This window comes from Panthera onca, chromosome B4 (genome assembly GCF_046562875.1).
Source record: "Panthera onca isolate mPanOnc1 chromosome B4, mPanOnc1 haplotype 2, whole genome shotgun sequence".
Lineage (NCBI taxonomy): Eukaryota > Metazoa > Chordata > Mammalia > Carnivora > Felidae > Panthera > Panthera onca.
In genome coordinates, this window is record NC_138345.1 from 119,830,293 (window position 1) to 119,854,415 (window position 24,123).

Sequence of the window (24,123 nt, forward strand, 5' to 3'; positions counted from 1 at the left end):
ACAACAAGTAGAGGGAATATACCTTACCATAATAAAGGTCATATATAAAAAACCCACGGCTAACATCATCCTCAATGGTAAAATCTGAGAGCTTTTCCCCTCATATCAGGAACAAAACAAGGATGTCTACTCTCACTACTTTTATTTATTCAACATAGTACTGGAAGTTCCTGGCTACAGCAATCAGACAAGAAAAAGAAGTAAAAGGCATCCAAATTGGTAAAGAAGTAAAACTGTCAATGTTTACAGATGACATGATACCATATATAGAAAACCCTGGATTCCATCAAAAGAACTACTGGCACAAGTAAATGAAATCAGTAAGGCTCCATGACTCAAAATTAATACACAAGTATCTGTTGCATTTCTATACACTAATAATAAAGTAGCAGAAAGAGAAATTAAGAAAATCCCATTTACAACTGCACCAAAAATAATAAAATACCTGGAATAAATTTAACCAAGGAGTTGAAAGACCGGTACTTTGAAAACTATAAAACACTGATGAAAGAAACTGAAGACGGCATCAAAAAATGGAAAGGCATTCCATGCTCATGGATTAGCAGACAAATGTTAAAATGTCTATACTACCCAAACCAATCTACACATTCAATGCAATCCTTATCAAAATAACACCAGCACTCTTCACAGAGCTAGAACAAACAATCCTAAAATTTGTATGGAACCACAAAAGACTCCAAACAGCCAAAGCAATCTTGAAAAAGAAGAAAAAAACTGAAGGAATCACAATCCCAGATTTCAAGACATACTACAAAGTTGTAGTAATCAAAACACTATAGTACTGGCACAAAAACCGCCACATAGGTCAAAAGAACAGAATAGACATACCAGAAATAAACCCCAATTACATGGTCAACTAATCTTTGACAAAGAAGACAAGAATATGCAATGGGAAAAAGTCTTTTCAACAAATGATGTTGGGAAAATTGGACAGCTACATGCAAAAGAATGAAACTGGACCACTTTATTATACTATGCACAAAAATAAGTTCAAAATGGATGAAAGACCTAAATGTGAGATCTGAAGCCATAAAAATCTTAGAAGAGAGCACAGGAAGTACTTTCTCTGACATTGGCCAAAGTAACATCCTTCTAGATATGTCTCCTGATGCAAAGGAAAAAAAGCAAAAATAAACTATTGGTAATACATCAAAATAAAAAGCTTTTGCACAGCCATGGAAACAATAAATAAACTAAAAGTAACCTATGGAATGGGAGAAGATATTTGCAAATGACATATATGATAAAGTGTTAGTAGCCAAAATATATAAAAAGCATAAAACTCAACATCCAAAAAACAATCAACATCACTAATCACCAGGGAAATACAGCGTCAGAATGGCTAAAATTAACAACTCAGGAAACAAGTGTTGGCAAGGATGTGGAGAAAGGCAAACACTCTTACGCTACTGGTGAGAATGCAGACTGGTGCAGCCACTCTGGAAAACAGTATGGAAGTTCCTCAGAAAGTTAAAAATAGAACTACCCTATGGCCCAGCAATTGCCCTACTAGGTATTTATCCAAAGGACACAAAAATACTGATTCAAAGGGATATATGCACCCTGATGCTTATAGCACCATTATCAACAATAGAAAATTATGGAAATAGCCCAAATGTCCAGTGACTGATGAATGGATAAAGAATATCTATATATAATGGAATATTACTCAGCCATCAAAAAGAATGAAATTTTGCCATTTGCGATGATGTGGATGGAACTACAGTGTATTATGCTAAGAGAAATAAGTCAGTCAGAGAAAGACAAATACCATATGATCTCACTCATATATAGAATTTAAGAAACAAAACAAATGACCAGAGGAGGGGAGAGACAAATCAAGAAACAGACTTCTAACTATAGACAACAAACTGAAACTGAGAGCTACTGGAGGGGAGGTAGGGTATATGGGTCAAATAGGTAATGGGTATTAAGGGTGGCACTTGTGATGAGCACTGGGTGTTGTATGTAAGTGATGAATCACTAAATTCTACATCCAAAACTAATATTACTAGTTATGTATGTTAACTAGCTGGAATTTAAATAAAAATTTGGATAAAGAATAAAAAAGATTCTTAATTATTCAGGGATAAAAGGAAGGGGTGGATAAGATATAAATATGACTATCACTGACTGAATGCAGAGAAAAGGGGGTAATTTAGAATAATTACAAGAGAAGGATTTCAACTTTTAGTTGTGTACATATATATTTGGAAATTAGAAACCTCGATTTAGGAATCATTGGCCATGAGTATTGTTAAATTATTAAATGGTAAATAATCAATTTTAGTAGAATTTGATTGCTAGTACCAATGTGTTTCAAGGCAATTCCTCCATAATTTTTATGCTATGAGTTTTGGCCACCTAGACTGTATCCAATTAGCTAACTTTCTTTAGATACTGACTACCATTCTGGAAAATTATTCTTAAAGTCTACATCAGAGAAAACAAAACATTTATTGTTCTATTTATGTCTGATGATATGTACTTTGGGTCCAGGTGCTAGAGACCTCATAAATGCTGAGGAGAACTACCAATCCTAAAAGGCTTTGGAAATGAAAACTTACCACTTGCATAAATCCTCTAGGGAACTGATGAAAAATTACCTTAGCCCAGTGGTCCTTACAATTTTTCTATCCCATGACTTCCCAATCCCTACATCTTTTCTCTCTTAAACCAAATCACATAACTGCAGTATTTTTGTGCTTCTGGGAAGGAAAGAAAGAGATTATCATTTTTATGAGAGCACAGGGTACACTCAATAAATGTTGAAAAAGAGCACCAGGCACAGACAGACAACAAAAAAGCTACAGGAAGACTGTGGATCATGAGGATTTGACAAGCAGGTGGTTCTGTGGTCATCAAATCACTATTCATAGATGTGTTGTTCTGGGCCAGAGATTCCTGTTCTGAGAAAAATGCCTCAGCCATTTCCCCCAGGGGACATCAGTCACTCATGTCAACACACAACTCGGAAGGAATTCAAAACTTAACTGGGTTAAAAATTGCTTCTAAGTATGTTTTCTTAATCTAATTTAAAGTTTAAGAAAATCAAAGGAATTCTAACTCCCTCCAAATTCCCTACCTACATCTTCAGCCCTATTTTTATTACTTCTATTTTTCAAGTACAAAGTCTTTTGTCTCAATGTAAAGTGGTTTATGAATTGCTTCCTTTAGGATATAAGAATGCCTTCCTACCTTCTCACATCCCTCCTTCTATCTGAAATGTCTTCCCTTGTCTTTACATTCAAAGTTCAGTCTTCAGCTTAGGTTCTACTTAATTCCTGGAAATTTTCTCGGAACATGTCAGCTATCAGTCATAATGCCTCTTTAGTATTGCTACTATAACCATAACATTTAGAACTCAGCAAATGATTTTATGTATCTGTTCTATGCCTCTAACTATATTAAAAGCCCTTTTGGATAGAGTCAGCATATAATATCTTACTGTACTACCAGTGTCCAATAGGTCTCAATAATGAGGATGATAAAGATCATCTATAAGCAGATTCCAAAATATATTTCAGCCCTTTATTCTAGCCTATGAAGATGATCTTTTTAATCAAACTTTGTATTCTGTGTAAACTTTTCCAATTAAAATTTCCACTTCTTTCCTACCAATAAAGTTTTATTTTCATAAATGAGACTTCCTTGCTATATTTCCTTTAATAACTACTCTATCTCTCAAATTTTAACACTGCCTTAAAAAAGAAAGATCATTTTTCAGAGTAAGATTGTATCTTTAGCTTAATGTTCACAGTATCCCATTATGTTAATGCATTTAGGAAAAGCATAAAAGTAACTAAGAGATTGCTTTTTGTGGCACTTTACAAGTACAATTTGCTTTACACAAAAAATAATGCATCCTAATTTGAAAAGTTAATTTATAAGATTCAATCTTTTTATATCAGAGATGCCAGCTGGGCACAGGCTTGTGACAATGAATGAAAACAGAAAACAGAGATTTTTATTATAGAACTCTTTTCAAGGAAGTCAAGAATATTAATGATTATGCCTTTATATATTCCACAACTTAACTAAAGTTATATTAGCAAATGCAACAGAATCAGAATCAGGAGGTATGTATAAGATAATCTAGCTCAGGAGTTCACAAATGGTATTCCAAAAATAGTGTCACTACAAAAAGTGACACTATAGTTACCTAAGTTTAGAAACTCTGCTTGTTCTTTTCTCCCTTTTAGAGATGCATATACACAACACCGAGAAGTTCGGCAGCAAAGAAACCTCTTCAATTTCAGAAATATATTTGATCATGGAACATTTATACCAGTAATGCCTGCTAACAGACTAGAAATCAGAACTAGTCATCATACTATTTAGAAAATGCTGATCTAGTATAAAACTTTTATTTTATAGGTTTTTTTAAATGAGAGTCATAGCAGTTAAATAGCTGTCAAGGTGAGACACTATGGAGAGCAGCAGAGTCAACCCAAACTCAGGTCTCCTAATCCCACCCTTCCTCCATGCCTCATTTGTTATATATACAAAACACATTTAATATAACCATCACTTTGCAATTCAAAGTCTCTCCATCACCGCTAAAATGCAAGTTTTTAAAAAGCATACACTAATATGTATTTCAAGCATACCCAGAGCTTGTCTATCACTTTGCCTAAATTTCTCGTTTTGTTTTTAAAATTAAAAAGGTTGAATCTGATAGCAAATAACCTGAGACATTTGTGATAGGTGGGACAGCACCAGACGCCTCTGAGACTAGGTTTAAGATGTGTCCATCCAGATAAAATCTCAGATGAATTTTAATATAACAAAGTACTTAAAAAATTATGTTTAATTCCAGTTTGAGATTTTAAAACAATGATAGAGATTTAATGAAGGCATTAGAAGCAGAATCCTTAATTTGGCAATATACAAGAAAACATGAATTCAGAAGGAAGGTTTCTGTGATTGGAGAAGCCATGCATCATACGTAATGTATGTCCCAGGAATTTATTATTTAAAGCAAGACTAGTGAAGTATCAATCTGTGAAATTCTACAAGAAATTCATTTTATAACTTAACTGATATTCCTATCATCAGTAACTTAATTTTTCACACATGAGTTCTCATTTAAATGTTCTGAATGTCTAAACCAATTGTACTTCAGTAGTGTGAAAAATATTCTATATATTTAGTATTCATGATATTCATTTAAACAAGATGATTAGAACAAATTTGTCAGTCTGAAAAAACTGCCAGTGGTATTTAGCCGGATTGGGGGAACATGATCTGAAGTCCAACACCTCCTTTTCTCAAGCCTAAAAAGAATGTAAAGTCATAAAATGTATGCATTCAAAAAAAAGAGAAAGAAATACAGAATTCATAGAGAAAAATTCTTATTCCAAATAAGAATACCTTTCATTTTATTTATTTGTTAAAGCTCTACATCCAACTTGGGCTTGAACTCATCAACTTGAGATCAAGAGTTGCATGCTCTACCTTGGAATAACTTTCATTTTAATGAAGGTAAAAGATTTCTGATATATTTCTATTTGACATAGTTTTCACTTTAATACTATTTCACAGTATTTCACTTCATTTTATTTTAGATCATTGTCACAAAAATGATCTATGACTTCTTGAATATCACCTACTGCTACAACACAATAGCTAACACATCTAAGACTCATTGTGTACCAGGTGCAATTCTAAATACCTTCTATACAGTCACTCACTTAATTCTCAGAACAACCCTATGAGATAGTACTGTGATTATCTCCACTTTACAGATATTGAAACTGAGGCATAGGGAGTTTTAGTAACTTGCCCAAAGTTATACAGCCAGTAAGAAACAAATATAGATGTTGATGGGGGTGGGAGGGAGGGGAGGGTGGGTGATGGGTATTGAGGAGGGCACCTGTTGGGATGAGCACTGGGTGTTGTATGGAAACCAATTTGACAATAAATTTCATATTTTTAAAAAATGGTCAAAATGCTAAAAAAAAAAAAAAGAAAAGAAACAAATATAGATGGAACCTGAATCCTAGAGGTCTAGCTCCAGAGTCTGTAATGTTTGAGCACTTACTATATGCCAAGCACTATGCTACCTTCTTTGCCTTACTTTATTTTGATATGCTGATTTAACTTTATTTTTAGAATAAAATCAACTGTAAACTTGTTTCTCTTTCATTTATACATTTGCAAGATATGTGGCTACATTCCTGAATTTATCAATAAATCTCTAATATATTTAAAACCAGCTGTGTTCCATTTGAAAAGTTAAGTTGGGGCATTATTGTCTGTATTGCATAAATATTTAAGTATGAAAAAGCTGCCCACTTCATATTTCTCTGGCCTGTTTTGATTAAGTAGCTATGGGAAGGAAAACAGATAAGAAAAAGAGATATCTCAGGATGCAGCTTACTCAATGAGTGAGGCTGCAAAAGAAGGAAAAGCAGAGAGGCACTTCAAGGAATGGATTAACAAGCTCTGTCTAGTGATAGCCCAGAGCCAAAAGCAATGTATTAAGTATGTATCCTCTGTTTAACTGAAGTGTCTGCAGTAAAGCATGGCATCCTTAAAACTGAAGAAATCTCTATGTAGCATTACCACCTGCCTTTCCTAAATAGATTTAGGCACTTCCTTTTCAGTGAAGCTAACCAAATTAATTCTCTACCTCTGAGTAAGGAAGCCATTCTCAGTGGAGAATATCCACTTTATATTCACAGGTAAACTATTCCTACACATGTGCTCCATCGTTTTTTTGAAAATTGATTTTTCTTTTACACATATCACCTTTGTGGGCTCTCTCCTGTCTAACCTCCCTACCATGTATGTTTACACTGAAACCTCTCTCCTATCAAACCTCCCTACCATACATGTTTACACATGAAACATAATCATGTTTATGGTTTACTATCATGTTTTGCCCATGTCTCATTATTTATCTCATCTCAAATCAACAGTAATATTTTCAGGTTTTCCATAATTAAAACAGACTGAAAATATTTCATATTTTCATAACCAAATATTTTTGGTTCTCTGAATTCTTTCTCAGAAAAAAAAATGTTGCTTTGGTTTGGTCTTCCCCAGTCTACTAGGAAATGAATATAAAAAAATCTAAAGGATGTTCAATTAAAGGGAAGAATTCTTATCTATCCTTGTACTCCATCTTGAAAATACTTCTTCAGCAATGTTTCCATCTCTTAGTGATACACTCTCATTAGAAATAATGGTTTATAAAAACTATGAACATATGGAAAATGTTTGTTCAATAAAAAAGCAGAACTCCAAAGAGTATATGCAATATAATGACAAATATATATGTGTATGTATATGGGTATATATGTATGCCTACCTGATTATATTAAATATGTATCTGTGTTCATATGTATTTGTCAAGACAGTGTGTATACAGTATACGCATATACACATATATACACACTTGCATAGAAAAAATCAAGAAATTCATCAAAAGTGTTTTGTTTGAACAGTATGACTATCAATAATTTTTTTCTTCTTTACACTTTTCTTCATTTTCCCATTTTTCCGAAAAAGCACATAATACTTTTAAGTATAAAAAAAAACAGAACATTTACTGTGTAGGCTATTAACTTACAAGGCAGGGAACAAAACATCACTTTCTCCCAAAATACTGGGATTTCTCTGAATCTAGCCCTAACACCAACCAAAACTTCCTGACAGTTTAATGTTCTGCTTGGGTAGTTTGCCTTTACAAATACATATGAACACAGATACACATTTAATATAAGCAGGTAGGCATATACTACCTGATTTTTTAAAAAAATTTAAATTAAGTCACATAAACCCTTGCTTAAAACCCTCTTAATGACATCTGACTTGAATGAGAATAAAATCAAAACTTTTTACCCAGATCTACAAAGCCCAATAAAATTTGGCCCCAATCTTGACCTCAATCTCTAACACATCCCTAAATCACTCTAGGGAAGCCCTCTGCCCTTTGACTTGTGCTTCACCCTGCCTGACACAGTTCTTAATGTGGCTGGTCCCTTCCTGTCATTAGGTTTCAACTCAAATGTCACCTTCTCAAGGAGCCCTTCCTTGACTACACAATTTAATTTGTCATCTATTTCTCACTCCCATCACTCATTTCCATCACCTTTAAAACTTTTGTCACACAGCATTTATCACTCTGAAAAGTTCTTGCTTCTTTCTTTACTTGCTATTATTTGACTCCCTTACTAGAATACCAGATTTTCTCACTGTATCCTCCTTACTTAAAACAGTGTCTGATATATAGCAAGAAAACAATAAATACATGTTGAAGGGATGATTACTGAAAAAAAGGGAATGATGAGAATAGCAATTGTCCATGGTACAAATTTTGGTTTAGGACCCTTTTTACAAACATATACAGATTCCAGTCTTAACCAATATCATGGTAACAGTGCAGCTGATATAAATTAATATGTATAAAATAAAGGTAAGTACTTCTAAATAAAGCCAAGAAATGAAGAAACATTCACAAGGAGATAATGGGAACATAAGGGCTTTGTTTATCACAGGCAGTAGGGAGTAGAGAAGGAATGGAAGCTCAGTTCAATAACAGCAACAAAAGGGTGAGAGTTTGGGTGATGATAGATGACCTGAGAGAACTGGTTTCTAGTGGTGACTAAAGCATGAGATTAGTTCAGAAAGACTCCTTGCAGAGGGTGGATACTTGGTTCCATGCTTTGGTCTGCCACATGTCAGGCAGCTTCTTACTCAAACCTCCAGAGGAATGGCTGAAATTAGGGCATTTAAAGTCCTCAAAGGATTCTTTTTTTATGGTCTATCAAACTGTTATACAGACTATATTATGATTTGTTTTCTGCTATGTCTGCAATGCTATTAAGCAGAAGCACATGAAAAAGGAAGCAGAATGGTGTAGCTCATTTCTTATAGTCCACAAGACTCAGGTCCTTTGGGATACTGGACAATGATCAATGTCCCTAGAATTAATCTTGTCATGTGCCCCAATATCAAGCTATTATGGAAGTGTTTTTAAAATTAGTGAAAAAAATAATTTTAAAAATGAAGTAAAAACAAAATATATAAGAATATATTTTAAAGTGACTATAAATTAAAAAACTGTGGGGGCGCCTGGGTGGCTCGGTTGGTTAAGCATACAACTTCAGCTCAGGTCATGATCTCACAGTTTGTGATTCGAGCCCCGCCTTGGGCTCTGTGCTGACAGCTCAGAGCCTACAGCCTGTTTTGGATTCTATGTCTCTCTCTCTCTCTCTGTCTCTCTCCTGCTTGTGCTCTATCTCTGTCTCTCAAAAAGTGAATAAACGTTAAAAAAAATATTTTAAAAAACTGTGAAAACAAGTTAGACTTAAGAAATTATAAAATTCATGTTGAAACTAATATAAAAATAAAATTCTTAAGCCTGATCAGTGCTGGATTACAGGGTCTCACAGAAGGCTTATGGTGCATTATCATACCTACACACATAAACATGCCAGAAATAAAGAAAAGAATAAGGTTAGTGATATTTTTCATCTCTTTAAGGCGGTCTCTCCTTTTCAGTATAAAATATGCACTAGTCATTAATAGGCTATAAAAAGATAATGGATACCACTTTTCCTTTTCTATAAATTCTCTTATAAATGCTGTTAATTTTACCTATTTTCAGAAGGCAGGAGCCTAATAAGCAGAAACAAGTCCTAATTTGGCCACAGAATCAAAGCAAGAAATAAAATTCCTTATAAGAATTCATTCAAATTAAATATAGCTTTATTTTTGCTACAATGGTAACTGTCAAAAGAACTGGGTAAAATATTTGTTGACACATGCAGAAAACAACATAATAACATCTCTTTAATTCACACTCAATAGAGATGTTATCTGCCTTTTTCACATCATTGACATTTACTTATTAATGTATTAACTACTCATTTTTAGAACATTTATATCATAATATAAAATAAAATAAAAAGAAATGTAATACATCCATTAGATATAATAAAGGCTAATGTTTTATGTGCTTAGGTTTGCTGTTTAGGCACTTTTGTCAACTCATTTAATCCTCACAAAATAATGCAGTGTTGGAATGATCCTTATTTTATAGATGAGGAAACAGAACCTTGATTCAGAGAAGTTGAGTATATTGTTAGCAAGTGATCAAGTCAGAAGTAGAACTCAGACTGCCAGAGAGAATACTTTTTACATCATTCCAGCATATCTCCCTACAGACACTGAAAGAAAAATTCAGAAAACAAGCATAGACTGAGTGCCTACAGCATGCAAGGCATAAAACACAGTGTGCTGGAAAACAAAAATATTTGTGACACAGATACTGCCTTCAGGCAGCTCACAATCTAAAAGAATAGATATCAGATAACTATATAAATAACTATAATAAAAGGAAGAAAAACACAGATGTCAAAAATAAGTTAGTTGAATATTAAGAGGAAGGATATTGTTTCTGGCAGGGGAGCATTAAATAAAACTGTAGGAAGGAAGTGGCATTAACAGAATTAATTAGAATTAACAGTTTTGTAGCAACGGGTTGCATGCTAGCATTTGGAAGAAGTACCCATCTGATATACCACAGAAGGTATACATCTCATTTAAAAATTAGTTTCTAGAGGCACCTGGGTGACTCAGTCGGTTCAGTGTTCGACTTCAGCTCAGATCATGACCTCACATTCATGGGTTCGTGCCCCGCTTTGGACTCTGGGCTGATTGCTCAGAGCCTGAGCCTGTTTCTGCTTCTGTGTCTCCCTCTCTCTCTGCCTCTCCCCCACTTGCACTCTGTCTCTTTCTGTCTCTCAAAAATACTAAATAAACTTTCAAAAAAAATAAAAAAAATAGTTTCTAAAAAAGTCCAGAGTTGTTCTATACCGACACTAATCTGGTTTCAGTTGCTGAGAAATGTGTTTAAGCTGAATATCTAAAATAATCTCTGTGAAATTGTGCTGTAGAGCTTAAAAGTTTAGCTTGCTAAACTTTGGAGTCTTGTTACATATGCACAGAGAATGCATTTTGGGGGTTCATTTTTGCCATTTCTCTAGGCTTCACTTCCATTTTTCTGTACAGGATAAAACATTTTCTCACCTGAAAATATTTCCAAAAAGAACGATTTTATATGAATTTTATTATAAGTATTAAGGATCTAATTTCTTTATTCCATAGACCTGAGATTAGTAAACTTCAGCAAAAATCTAGCTTACTATCCATTTTCATAAATAAGGTTTAATTAATAAACAGCCATGACCATAAATTTTCATATTGTGAAAACATGCTACAATGGCAGAACTGAGTAATTGTGATGGAGATCATATAGCATTAAAACTTAAAATATTTATTATTTGACCCTTTACAGAGAGTGTGCAGATCCCTGCCAAAGACAATAAATTCAGCAAATATTTATTATGGAACCACAAGGATAGGTAAGCTAGTAGGTGGTTAGTATGGGTTGCTCCCTATAAGGCTGTAGCCTCATAAAACCAAGTTAAAAGTTCACATTACATTATAGTCAATCATCACATGTAAGTAAGAACTTGAACAACTTTTGCTGTGGAAAAAAATACAGTAGGTGACTCAGGCTGTAATATATTTGTAAGTGCTCTACTCTTAGTACTTATACTATGAGCTAACATTTATTGAGTATTTATTGAGTGCTAGACCCAATTGTAAGCACTTAATAGAAGCAATATATGTCATTTATTCCTCACCACAAGCCTAGGGGGTAGGTACTATTATTATCATCATTTTACAAATGATGAAATTAATACTCAAGGTGATTTATTTCTGAAATTCCACAGCTTATATTTGTTAGACATGGAAATTTACAGAACATGCTTTCATCCATGTAGATATTCAAGCAGAGACTGGATAACTTCTTAAAAGATATAATAGTTTATATTTTTTAAAGAGAGCAAAAAAAAATAATAATGACTACCATATGGGTATGGCATTGTTCTATGTGCTTTAAACCCATTCTCCAATTTTCATATCACCCTACAAGGTAGGTACAAGTTCCCTCTCTTAAAAATAATGAAAAACTATTGACAGGTTACCAAAGACATATACCTAGTAAGTTGTAAAGCTAAGTAAAACTTAGCTCTACCTGACTCTCTTGATTATCTCAAGCTATTTCCATTTTTTAAAAACCCTAGCTGTACTTCCATCGTATATGAAAAGGAACCACCTTTAAAAATGAAAGCAGCAGATATTCATTAGTTAAACAATGCAGTATCAGGCAGGAAAAGTAAGAAAGAATAACCTATATAATTAAAATAGCAGAGAAAAATAGGGAAATATGAAATATATTTCTAAATATAAATATAGAATTCATTCCTAATTGCAGCTAAGATCAAACTCAGAATAAGTCAAAATAGAATTTGATGGACACACTAAACCTTCATTAAAGGAAATTTTTATTAATTCTTCTGCTAATAGAAATGAAGATCCATTAACATTTAGCTGATATCTCTGACATCATCAGATATCCCTTTTTCCAAGGGAGGAGAGTCCCAATCAACCCATTTCCACACTATTGTTGAAGGAACTACTGAAGACGTAAATGTGAACAATACTCTTTTCTTAGAAGGCATGATCAAATGCTAAAGAGATAAAAAAAAAAAAAAAAGGAGAGGTTCTGAGCATTAGGTCCAAATGAACTGAGTTGGAATATTTACCCCTGCTACTTCATAATTTTCACCATAAACAAGTTAATTGACTTCTCTGCACCTTGGTTTTCTCACCTATAATGCTGTTTGTGTGAAATGCTGTACAGGGCATCAAGTATGCCTCCTTACAATACATCCAACCCAAGGAATTCTCCCAGTTATACAATCATTTTTTCTCAGAGGTCTTCAAAAGAAAATATTATTTTCTTACTCATTCCCTTTCTTAATCTGCATATAGACTCCATATGTCTTTTTGGTTTGAAAGGCATGAGAAGAATATTCACTGCGTACCTACTATGCATGGGTGAGTTAATAAATGTTGAAAAGAGGTACTGAGTGTGAGTATCAAACAAATCATATTCAGGACTTTAAAAAACTACACAAAATGATATTATCAAGACTTAAAACTTGAGGGGCACCTAGGTGGCTCAGTCGATTGAATGTCTGACTCAATTTTGGCTTAGGTCATGATCCCAGAGTGATGGATCGAGCCCCACATCAGGCTCTGTGCTGAGCATGGAGCCTACTTAAGATTTTCTCTCTCTCCCTCTGCATTCTGCCTCTCTCTCTCTCTAAAATATTTTTTAATAAAAAAAAACTTAAATTTTGAGTACCAAGATTTTCAGGGTACCAATTTATGCAACTCCCATTGAAAGCAACCACTAGGTAATCACCCACTCTGGTCTCAGCTCACATTTCTAGTACCAATTTGCAGAACCAAGCAATGGCATATAGACCTCAACCTAAAGAGTAGCTGAAATAAACTAGGATCTAAGGTTTTGGACTCTAGAGCCTCTCTAAAATATCAGCTATATGACTCAGCCTGCATGACATAAGAAATTCAAGCCATGAGGCTTCAGAAAAAAGTGCAGATCAAAAAATGACCAACAGAACAGCTATAGAGCTTATGAGGTGAATCTAATCAATATCATAGTCAAATAGATAAAAAAAATGTACATGATAGCAAGATATGGCAAATGATAGAATGGAGAAGAAAGATAAATCATTCAATATTAATGCTAGATATATTCTCCTTCCTCTGGACCTTGAGTCTTGATAGAAAAGTAAATTTAATTTCAGCATGCTATTTGTAAACATAAATATGTAAATGTGATTCACTGGCTAAAATTTTGTAGTGTAAGCCTATGAACAAAATATGGGAAACTTGGCCAGTGACACAGGATAGAACATAAATGTGAACAAGCATGACAGTCTATAAGTCTATAAGGTAGCAGGTGAAGAAGGGGAGGAAACATGAAAAAAGGAGCACAGGAGCTAATATCTTAATTTTCCAAAATAGGAAGTCAAGAAATACTGCCCAAAGTTGATGAAACATAACACAGAAATATAAAAGTATTATTTAAACTTCTTTAAGTATAATATTATTTAAAGTCACCAAGCTAACCAGTAAAAAAAACCAAAAACCAAAAAACCACACACCTAAAATTTATCATAAAAAATAGCAAACATATGTAGAAGGATTGTAGACAGAGATAATATAAGTGAGCTAAAATCCTTACTCACAGAGAAATAAGATACATCATTTAAAGCTGATCAATCAGGAATTGAGATATATTATTTAGAAATATGGTAAGCTTGAGATTCACTCTAGTGTGTGACACATTCAATAGTTATTGAATACCTGCTAAGAAGCAGGTATTGTGATAGGTATCAAAGATTTATAGGCAAATATGAAACATTAATATAGAAGTGCTCAGTTATATAACTAGAAAATTAACGTAATATGTCAAGTGATATTTTAGTAATAATGTTAAAGGCCTTTACTATCATAGAAACTAAACATATAGTGTACACAAAATAAAATTGAGATCCTAAAACTTATGCCCCACAACCAAAACTCTAGGAGAAAGAACAGAGATGGAATAACACTTAGAGGAGTCATATCAGAGATACTATTTAAACATATATGGCGGTGTTTAGCTTCTAGACTGATGAGTCTACACTATCATTACCTAATGCTGTAATGCTGGGTCCAATCAATTCAATAAGAGAAAAAAATCAAAAGATCATAAAGATTGAAGATTCAGAGACATAGTTGCTATTATTTGCAGGTTATATAATTTCCTCATCAGAATATCAACTTGAATATTTATATAAACCATGGTGTGATTCCTAAGATGACAAAAAAAAGGTAGAAAAGTTAACAGCTTTCCTATCTACTAGCAGAAACCAGTTAGAAAATACAATGGGAAAAATATTCACAATAGAAACAAATATGAAATAATAAAAATTAAACCATTAAATGTAGAAAACTACATATAAAAAAACTAGATGTTACTTAACAACATAAAAAAGGACTTGAAAACATAGAAATTTATATTACACTCCTGAGAGGGAAGATACAATATTGTAAAAACACCAATTTTCTCCTAATTAATCTCTAAATTTGACATTTTTCCTAGCAAAAACTCAGGAAGTAAGATCTAAAACTATAAAACTCTTAGAAAAAAAATGGGTGAAATCTTCATGACATTTGATTTGACAATAATTTCCTGGATATGAAACCAGAAGTATAGGCAACAAAGGCAAAAGCAGATAAACTGGACTACATCAAAATTTAAAACTTCTGTGTTTCAAAGGACACAATTGACAGAATAAAAAGGCAATCTATGAAATGGGACAAAATATTCACAAATCATATATCTGACAAGGAATTAATATCCAGACTATACAAAAAACTCCTACAACTTAACAACAAAAAAACAGTCCAATTTTTAAAATAAAGAATTTAGATATTTCTCCAAAGAAGATATACAAGGGCCAATAAATAAGCACATGAAAAGATGCTCAACATCACTTAATCATTAGAGAAATGCAAATCAAAACCACAATGATATGTCACCTGACACCTATTATGATGGCTACTATTTAAAAAAAAAGAACATAAAATACAATAAAAGTATTGATGTGGGTGTGAAAAAATTAGAACCCTTGGGCACTGGGTACTATTGGTGGAAATGTGAAATGCTACAGCCATTATGGAAAACAGCATGTCAGTTCCTAAAAAAATTTCAAATAAAATTACCATATGATCCAGCAATTTCACTTCAGGGTATATGTCCAAAATAATTGAAAGCAAGGTCTCGAAGAGGTATTTGCACATCCGTATTCACAGCAACATTATTTAAAAGAGCCAAAAGGTGGAAGCAACCCAAGTATCCACTGATGAACTAATGGATAAGCATAATATGATATATACATGCAATGGAATATTATGCAGCTTTTAAAAAGGATATTTTGACACATGCTAAAGCATGGATAATCTTGAGGACATTAGGCTAAGTGAATTGAGTCACAAAAAGACAAATACTAGATGATTCCACTTACTTGAGATACGTAGAGTAGTAAAAATCATAGATATAGAAAACAGAATGGTAGTTGCCAGGTGCTACAGGTAGGAAGAAATGGGGAGTTATTGTTTAATGGGCACAGAATTTCAGTTTTGCACAACTGAAAAGTTCTAGAGAATGATTAAACGATGATGTTAATAAACTTAACATCACTGTACTGTATGGCTAATATTGCAATATCTCTGTTATGGGTATTTTACCACAGTTTTAAAAAAAATTTAAAAAGGGAAATGAATGCAATATAACATTTAAAATCAAAACAAAAGGCTAGGCTATTTAATAAATGGTGCTGGTACAACTAATTATTAATTTGGGGGTGAGGAGGAATCCAAGATAAATTATAGAATTAAAAATACACACATATATATGTGTGTGTGTGTGTGTTTATACAGATAAGTTTGTTTGTATATCTCTCCAAAGTTAATAATTATACACTTATATTATACAGTTAATAATTATACACTTATATTATATATTATTTATACATTGTATTTATTTATACATATATATGTATTTTAATTCTATAATTTATCTTGGGTTCCTCCTCACCCCCAAATTAATTAATTTTATATATATATACACATATATATATATATATATATGTATATATATATATATACACATATATATATATGTATATATATATATATATATATATATATATATATATATATATACACACACACACACACACACACATACATATAGTAGTTCCCTTTTATCCACAGGGCATATGTTCCAAAACGCCCAGTGGATGCCTGAAACCATGGATAGCACCAAACCCTATATAAACTATGGTTTTTGCTATACATACATACCTATAATAAAGTTTAATTTATAAATTAGGCACAGTGAGAGATTAACAACAGTAGTAAATTCGAGCAATTTTAACAACATACCATAATAAAGGTATGTGAATGTGATCTCTCTCTCTAAATACCTAATTGTACTGTCCTCATCCTTCTTGTGATGATGTGAGATGATAAAATGCCTACATGATGAAATAAAGTGGGGTGAATGATGCAGGCATTGTGACATAAGTGCTAGGCTACTATTGACCTTCTAACAAATCCATCTGAAAGAGGATCATCTGCTTTTGGACTGTGATTGACTGTGGGTACCTGAAACCACAGCAAGCAAAATCACAGGTAAAGAAACTACTATGTAAATATATATATATATATATATATATATATATATATATATATATATACAGTGAAACTTTGGATTGTGAGTAACTTGTTCTGTGAGTGTTCCACAAGATGAGTATTCCTAATAAATTTTAACTTCATAAACGAGCAACGTCTTGCAATACGAGTAGTACCTGACACCAAACATCACATGATTACAACTGAACCAATGGTTCTTGAAATTTGCTTTGATATACAAGTGCTTTGGATTACAAACATGTTTCCAGAATGAATTATGCTCACAAACCAAGGTTTCACATAAAGAAAAGATGGCAAACTATTTTTATAATTATGGAGTTGGTCAAGGTCAGCCTAAACAAGACACAAAACGCAGAAGTGTCAAATAAGTGTATTTTAAAATCTTGGCTTCATGAAGATGAAAACTTCTGCACCACAAAAAAAGAAACATAAACAAAGTTAAAGGGCAAGCAACGAATTGAGGAAACATTGTTTTGAAATATTTTTCACAAAGTTTGATATCTCGACTATACAGTGAATTCTCACTTTCACAGTAGTTTTGTTTCACAAAGTCACCATGACCACTGAATTAGCAAATACTGAATCACTGCTCCTAGGAGTAATACAGGGTTAGGTACCTGCAAGTCTTTGGTCACAGCATTTTCATCAACTGATCAATATATAATTTGTTAGATATGTGTTTTTATTTAAAGATAATTTATTCAACATATATTTTTTGATTAATAAACACAACTCACAGCCAATAGCACTACAACTTATGCCTGAATGAAGCTTATCTGACACACATATTTTCTCAGAAGGTACATCAATCACAGCCTTCTTGAGATCCGGGAAACTCTAGGCACAACTTCAGCACCATACTGAGAGTAATTTTAAACAGTGAAATCCGCCCCCAAACAGCACAAAAAATTGTTTAAGTGGCACTAAATAGGCTGAGAAAATGAAAACTGCTTATGCAGTTTAAGAGCTGAAACAAGAAGGCAGAGCTTTACCTATTCAACTGGAAATGTGTGCATCAAGAGACTCAAAATTTTCAGTGCTCTCTGCATGTCCATGAATGAAAGCATCACAAGTATTGACTTGAGGGTTACAAATAAATTTCAGCAAGTAGGCACACTCACAAGTACATAATCCACAAAAAACAAGGATTAGCTGTATTAAAATACATTTATAAATAAATTATTTTAAAAATAAAAAATGTTAGGGGTGCCTGGGTAGCTCAGTCCATTGAACTTCTGACTCTTCATTTTGGCTCAGGTCATGATCTCATGGTTCATGGGATTGAGCCATGTGTCTGGCTCTGTGCTGACAGTGGAGAACCTGCTTGAGATTCTTTCTCTCCCCCTCTCTGTGCCATTCCCCTGCTAGCACGCACGTTCATGCACTTGTCCTCTTTCTCCCTCAAAATAAATAATTGTTTTAAATAAATAAAAATTAAAATTAAAAATGGAAAGCCAAATAAACAAGTAATTCACACAAAAAGAATACAAATGTCCAAAAAATATTTGGGGGAAAAAAATTCCTTCTCACTAATAATCAGGGAAATGTGACTTAAAACAATGAGAAATAATCATTGATGTCATTAATAAAAATTATACAAAGACAATCCACAAACAATTGATCCCACAGTGTCTTCCAGCTGTCTCTACATAATCCTCTCAAAAGAGCAATTTAAAATTTAAAGACAACTGCACCAAAAATGTCTCGAAAAGTATAGATTAACATGAAAAATTAATTAATGAATGAGTGAATGGATGGGATTGGTGAATAAATAGATGGATGGACAGGTGCAAGCAATTATTTTCAAACTATTCTATGGGGACTCATGGTGACATAAGGAATTGGCATGACTTTTTACAACTCATGGCATTTATTTTTTTCACAAAATATAAAACATTCATTAAAAAATTAGATTGCTTATTATAAATAACCCAAACAATGTTTAAGTATATAAAGTAGGAAGTTAGAGTCCCTCTGAAATATTAAGGATTAGATTTAACTATTAGATACAACTATAACAACTATTAACATAGTATTAGCATAGTATACATATTGCCAGGCTTTCTAAACACAAATAAATATTATTCTTCTCTTAATGCACTTATTATGAAGTTAGTTTGCACTATACATACTCTTCTGCAAACCCTATTAAAATTGCTGGATTGTTATTTTCAAAAACCAAGAACTGAACAGAAAAAGATTAGTTTGCATTTGTATAGGAAGGAATTTATACGGAAACTTACATTTATATTTTAAAATCTTTATAACAATCCTATAAACAGAAAAATAGCCTTCTCATTTTAAATTATAGGAAGCAAAGCATAAATTACTTGTCTAAGATTATACAACCAATAAATAGCAGTCAGGATAATGACCTGAACTAAATCTTAAGGTTAATCAGGGCAGAAATCATATGTAATCCTTATTATATATCATTCACAGTTACCTGGCACAAAATTTAAAACAACATGAGGGTATGATGCATGTTTATATTGTTTAGTGCTCTATACCCTGCATGTAACAAATGGTCAGTAAACATTTATAGAATAAATACATGGATGAATGTATAAAAGAATAGAAAAATGTGGAGGGATTCTAAATGAACGGAGATTCCTATCAAGTCAACAATTTTTTAATCTTTAAGATAAATAATAAATATATTTAATAGATCAACTACCCTGGAAACACAATGTAAGATGATAAATCAATTGAATACACACTAAGAAAGAGTGACATCAGTAATTACTGATATACTCTTCAACAGAGAAATGCTACAGTGAAAAATACTGAACAGTAGACAATATGTAGATTTAGCTTACTGTGAGAAAATGGGCCCTTTAAAACTTTTTTTTTTAATTTAACAAAGTATTCACATGGGTTTGGATCAAGCATTATAGATATGTAAACTTGGGGAAGTTACTTAATCTCTTGAAACTCAATTTTCTCAAGGTTAAGTGAAAATATTTTATAGAATTGTGAAATTTAGGAGATATAGGAATGTAAAGTGCCCCTCACCATACCTGGCATGGGCTAGTCATTCGATAAATGCCAGATATTGGGTTTTTTTTAAGTTTATTTAGTTGTTTTGAGAGGGATGGGGGAGTCAGAGAGAGAGGGAAAGAGAATCCCAAGCAGGCTCTGCACTGTCAGCAAGGAGTCCAATGTGGGGCTCTATCTCACAAACCATGAGATCATAACCTGAGCTGAAATCAAGGGTCAGATGTTTAACAGACTGAGTTACCCAGGCACCCCACATGCTAGCTTCTACTGTTAGCATTACTATTATCATTATCAGTATGATAATAATTTCCTAAAAATACACAAAATGAAGACTTTCCAATGGTAAAGTTTTAGTCCAATTATTTTAAGTCATTAAAATGACTCATAAAATCATAAAAACTAGATCAAATGAATGCTTGATATTTAAGCTAAAATACATTCCTCTGTAAATGCCCACATCTCATGCCTTCTGCCTAGACACAAAAAAACATGCTTCTGTTATTTGAATGAGTATGTAACAGATGAAAAGTCTACTACTGACCTAATTTCCACAGTCACTATATTAGTCTCCATTACCCACTGTAACAAATAACCACAAACTTAGTAGCTTAAAACAATATTAATTTAATCTCAGACAGTTACTGAGATCAGAAATCTGAAAGGAGTTTTACAGGGCTAAAATCAAGGAGTCAGCAGGGCTTATTACTTCTGGAGGCTCTAGGAGAGAATCTGTTCCAGCCTTTTTCATTTTCAAGACGCCACCTACATTCCTTGACTCATAGCTCCTTCCTCCATCTTTGAAGCTAGCAACGTAATATTTAAATTTTTTTTCTCTTTCTTCATCATACCATCTTCCCTATTTTAAGGACCCTTATGATTATGTTGGGTCCACCCAGGCAATACAGGATAATCTCCCCATTTTAAGATCCTTAGTCACATCTGCAAAGTCCCTTTTGCCATACAAGTTAACATATCCACAGTTTCTAGATATTAGAACATGGACATTTATAAAGAGAGGGGGACATTATTATTTATTATATTTCATCCCCCCAAAGATCACATTCATCCACAGCAAAATCCATTCATCCCCATCTCAACATTCTCCCAAGTCTCAACCCATTGAAGCATCAATTTAAACTCAGAATCTCCTCTAAATCTTATCAGCTCAAAAGTCCCAAATCTCATCATCTAAGTAGGTATGGGTCAAGTTCTGAGTATAATCCATCTAGAAGTCCAAAATGATTTTCACTGGGCGGAGCTTGTTCTTTCTGGAGGCTCCAGAGGAGAATTCACTTCCTGCTTTTTGGCCACCTGCATTCACTGATTTGTGCTTGTATCGCTCAACCTCTGCTTCCATCATCACTTATCCTTCTGACTCTGACCCTTTTGACTTTTTTTTTTATAAAGACCATTGTGATTACACTGGACCCATGTGGGTAATCCATGATATCTCCGCATTTCAAGATCCTGAACTTAACTGCATCTGCAAAGCTCCTTTACCATGTAATGTCACAGAGTCAGGTTGTGAAGATCAAGATGTGAAATCTTTTGGGGGAACTAATCTGCCTACCACAGCGGATAAACAATGTTCATTAACTAAATTGTATCTAAAATGTTTAACCCGTATGTTCAATTACATTGTTTTAAGTACTCCCCTCATTCACTGCCCAAATTACTGAGGTAATATTTTGTCATTTTTACATTTTGAATGTTGATTCTTCTGAAAGTTTCAGCAAGAAGTTCAGCAACAGAATAAGATTGTATATTGAATCATACAATTCCCAGAGCTGTTGAGATCTGAATAATTCCTTGACTAATTATTATTGTTTTGAGTATTTCCAAAGTACATAGAAGCTTCATTACAGGCAGAAAAAGTTAAACCCCTATAATAAAAATCATAACTATTCTCAAGCTGAAAGATACCTAACGAATCATTTCAATTTCAAGGATGAGAAAAATAAGACCTCGGGAAGTTAAATGATATAGTAGATGACACAAACTCTAATGTAGAGGACAGTGAGAATAAACTTATTTTAATAATATCTAATGCTGAACTGCATGGAAATCTGTTCTAAGAGCAAGCCTGAAAAAAAGCTACTGCATTCCTGGGGCACCTGGGTAGCTCAGTCAGTTGAGTATCTGACTCTTGATTTTGGCTCAGGTCATGATCCCAGGGTCATGGAGTCAAGACCCTCAGTGTAGTGGGCTCTGTGCTGACTGTGGAGGCTGCTTAAGATTCTTTCTCTCTCTCACTCCCTTTCTCTCTCTCTCTCTAATCTCTCTCTCTTTTCCCCTCTCACTCTCTCTCTAAAATAAAAAAATAAAACATTAAAAAAAGAAAAAAGAAAGCTAATGCATTCTCATAAAAAGAATTCCTTAATCTCAGGTTTTGGTAGCTTTTTATTTAGCCATCTGAACTTCTTAAATATTGAGGCAAATATTAATAAGGTATTTTTCTAAATTGCTAGGGGAGTCTGATAAACTATATCAGACTAATGAAAATTAGAGATATTTTCCAGAATGCTACACAACATGATCATCAGGATGATTAATAGCAGTTCTACTGTTGTTGGACTAATGACTGGTTTGGAAAATTTTCTGAAAGTTCATAGTCCCTATAAGTATTATAGTTTCTTATTTCCCTGGAGACAAAGCAATTAACTCATGCTCTAATGGAACCCTAAGATAAATATCTTGCTAATACATGTTCATGGCATAAAAGTGCTTTTAAGAAAACAGGTGTATCTTCACTTAATTTTTTTAAAGCATCTAAATTAAATTATATAGTGCCCAGTGTTACTTATTCTTTTCAAAAAACACCAAAACTAGTGCAATATCTTTAAAATGTTACTTCAATTACTAAATGTATATTAGGCTTATTGATTTTTCTAATTATAAGATAAGTAATATGGACATAAAGTAGAAATTAAGATATACAGACCTTAAACAGGCCAGTAAACATTGTTATTGATACGTGAAAATCTTCTTTTTAAAGTAAAAATACTCATATTAACAGAAATAACCAGATATTTCAATATGAAGGGAAGAAAAATGTTGGTTTTGACCTACAGAAAAAACTAAAGTCTCAAAAACTATGGCTTTTCATATGTATGTGTATATGTGTGTTATGTACACCATCATGCCAATAGAGAGATTTTAATCTTATTCAATTGACAACATTTATAATAGTTGGCAAAATTTCTCAGAGTGTATATATATACATATATATATATATATATATATATATATATATATATATATGTATATATACATACATACAATCTGATAGTGGGTAAGGACAGATCATAAATGTAATCTTTAAGGCTCTTTTCACTGTAAAGTCAGAATACAGATGTCTAGGAAAAAGTTTAAATATCTCATCACCAATGTGAGGGTGTATCAAAACATAAAATTTATTGTGGCTGTAAAAATAGACATTGTTAATAAAAATATTTTTATTTTTCCCACTAATAGAAATAATAATTATCCTAATAAAAATACAAAGTGTAAAGAAAATAAAAATTACAGCACCCAGAGATAAGCACTTTAAACATTTCACTGAACATACCCTCATATGCAAACATGCACACAGATGATCTTACATAAATTGGACCACAATTTATGTAGTTTGAAATGTTTGCTTTGCTCTTTTTAAGAAAAAAAATCTTTTCATGTCAAATAGGGAACTGCATAATGATTTTTATGACTGCAGAGTATTCTAGCATAGAATGCTCCATAATTTATTTAACTAAACCCTTATTGTAAGATATTAATCTTGTTTATAATCTTTTTTTGCAACAATAAACCTTGATAAACACCTTGTACTAACCTATTTACCAACTTGTCTGATTCTCTCTTTGAAGTAAATTGTCTACAATTACTTCTAATTGGCTACAAAACTGGATAAGAGAACATGTATATTTTCTGTATAACAGAAACTTTACC

General features: G+C 32.9%; 1 protein-coding gene across 13 annotated transcripts in view; it reads right to left on the reverse strand.

Annotated features, from left to right (window-relative positions):
• Window positions 1-24,123, reverse strand: part of ANKS1B (ankyrin repeat and sterile alpha motif domain containing 1B) — a 1,079,287-nt gene that overhangs the window by 755,341 nt on the left and 299,823 nt on the right. The gene's annotated exons all lie outside the window — the stretch shown is intronic.